Source organism: Gossypium hirsutum, chromosome A06 (genome assembly GCF_007990345.1).
Source record: "Gossypium hirsutum isolate 1008001.06 chromosome A06, Gossypium_hirsutum_v2.1, whole genome shotgun sequence".
Taxonomy (NCBI): domain Eukaryota; kingdom Viridiplantae; phylum Streptophyta; class Magnoliopsida; order Malvales; family Malvaceae; genus Gossypium; species Gossypium hirsutum.
In genome coordinates this window covers 29,679,115-29,682,263 of record NC_053429.1, presented here as the reverse complement: position 1 = coordinate 29,682,263, position 3,149 = coordinate 29,679,115, and positions in this window count along the sequence as shown.

Here is a 3,149-nt window from a genome sequence, read left to right as displayed (position 1 = left end):
ATTACAGCAAGATCACTCACTTCCAAACCCAAGTACCTTCGGGATTTAGCCGGATATAGCAACTCGCACACATGCCTTCGGGTCTTAGCCCAGATATAGTCACTAGCACAAATGCCTTCGGGACTTAGCCCGGGTATAGCAACTACTCGCACAAATGCCTTTGGGACGTCGCCCGGATATAGTCACTAGCACAAATGCTTTCAGGACTTAGCCCAGAAATGGTCACTAGCACAAATGCCTTCGGGACTTAGCCCGGATATCATCCGAATAATCATACACATATATCAATAAATCATGACACATCTATATTTCATTTTCATAACTAGAATTCAAACACAAGACACTTATCAACCATTACCATTTTCGGCTCAATAGCCACATACAAAGAGCATGATTTTGATTTGCTTATTAACATGATCTCTATACGTATTCGGCTGCCCGTCATAAGTATAAACTAATCACCTCAATATATAATTCAAGTAGAATCATTATATCTCTGTTTATTTATTATGCTATATGTCATGACTTAATCAAATCATAAACTAAGTTCCATTACTCGAAAACTTACCTCGAATGTTGTCGAACGACTTCAACGGCTATTCAATTACTTTTTCCTTCCCTTTATCGGATTTAGTTCCCCTTTGCTCTTGAGCTTAATTTAACAAATAAATTGATTTAATCATCTTGAACATCAAGAGAAATTCAAGGTACTTAGCCCATATATATATTAGACATTAGAGTCATATATATGAAATCATGAATCAAATTCAACATATTAGCTAATATTCTCCTTTAGCCGATTATCTAAGTCAAGATAGAATCATCAATATCCTTACCTATAGCCGAATATATGCAACACCAATCTATGTATTCATTCATGTGGTCGAGGATACATATTCCAATATGATATCATTTCCATTTCATTTAACACTTAACATTTACCACATATCAATTAACCCATTTTTTTATAATTACAAAACTCTTCATCTATTCATGCTCTCATATTCGGTTATCCATACCTATACTAACCATATAACTAAAAATTCTAAGTTTAAACACAATACAACATTTTAGCACCATGGCCGAACACTTCATGAAGTTGCTAAGACCCATCCTTTTCAAATTCTCACACACACTCACATCCAATCCTTTTTATTAAGCACTCAAACTCTATCATCTTCATACCTCATCAACACAACATCAAACACCAACCAAGAAAGACAACATCCATGGCCGAGTATCATCTCCATCAAATAGCAAAGATTTAAACCATGGGCTAGGTAGAATTCAAACTAACAACTAAAAATATGCATGAATTTCATGGAATAACATCAAACATACCTCTTCCTAATCATCAACCAACTGAACATGAAGTAAGAGAATTCTTTTCTTCTTCCTCCCTCAAGTCACGGCAATGGAAGAGCAAGGATAAAACAACTTTGGTTTCTCCTCCCACTCACCTCATGTTTTATTATTCTTAATTCATTATTTTATTTTGTAACTAAAAAAATGTTAATAGAAAAATACATATTACCATTAATAGCCCATACCATGGCCGGCCACTATCCAAGATTTGGCTAATTTGACATGCAAGTACCCTCTTTTTTGACATCATGCACTATTAGATCCTTATAGATTAACCTATCACATTTCAAAAGTGTCACACCTAAGTCCTATTAACTAAATTCACATGCAATCGACTAAATAAAAGCTTAAAACTTTCACACATTCATATCCACATATTTTAGACAATAAATATTATATTCAAATACTTCGGTGATCCGGTTTAGCGGTCTCGAAACCGCTTTCCGACTAGGGTCAATTTAGGGCTGTCACATAGTGAATACATGAGAATAAACCCCCGCTATTCCACGACCTCCCCCATTTGCTCCTCAACCTGATTATGAGATACCACAGGGTGTTGAGCCTGAAAGGATCAGAAAGGCTCTGGTTGATAAAATAAAAAAATATAGAGCAGAAGAGTTAAAAGCTACTACCGACGATGATTCAGAAAAATATGAGTTTTGGCTAGAGAATACCATTCGGGTTTTCGACTAGTTGTCATGTACTCCCACAGAATGTTTGAAATGTGCGACATCTTTACTGAAAGACACAACATACTATTGGTGGAAAACTATATCTTCAGTGATACCGAGGGAAAATTCACATAGGAATTCTTTCAAGAAGAGTTCCGAAAGAAGTATATCAGCCAAAGGTTCTTAGATCAGAAAAGAAAAGAATTTTTAGAGCTTAAATAGGGAGACAGGATCGTGTCAGAATATGAATGAGAGTTTGTTCGGCTGAGTCAGTATGCCAGAGAATGGGTTCAAACCAAAGTTAAGATGTGCAAACATTTTGAGGAAGGACTAAATGAAGACGTTAAATTACTAATTGAGATTCTCAAAATAAGGGAGTTTGCTGTGCTAGCCGATCAGGACAAGAAGGCTGAAGGTTTACGTATAGAAAAGAAGTAAGCCGAAAGGGAAACCCAGGTTCTGAGTAAAATATTCATGAGTAAGTTACAACCCTTTGCTTCAAGGAAATCAAGAAGTTATCATGAGCGTTTTACCTCATCAATGGGACATATGGGAAAGAAAGGAAGTTCCAAATACTCTAAATCTATGACTTCGACTCCCTCAGCAGCTAGTGAAGGGAGTGTTGGGAAACCTAAGCCACGGTGTAAAGTATGTAATAAATTGCATTACGGTGAATGCCGGCTGAGAAGTGGGGCATGTTTCAGATGTGGTTCTCTTGATTATTTCCTTAAGGAATGCCTGGAAAGAGCTGAGAAGGATACTGAATGGACTCCTATATCGAGTAACCTCCCCATGAGGGGTAGACCTCTACGACACCCAGGGGAATGTTAGTGGTAGTTGTGGTATTGCAAAAGATTCAATAGCCAGATCAGAGGCTCGGGCTCCAGCAAGGACATATGCCATATGTGCAAGGGAAGAGGCCTCGATGCCTGATGTTATCACTGATACTTTTTCTCTCTATAATAGTAGTGTAGTTGCATTGATTGATCCTGGATCAACCCATTCTTATATTTGCGTGAAGTTAGTATCTAGTAGGGATTTGCCTGTTGAGTCTAATGAATATGGGATTAAAGTGTCAAACCCTTTAGGCAAATATGTTGTGGTTGTTAGAGT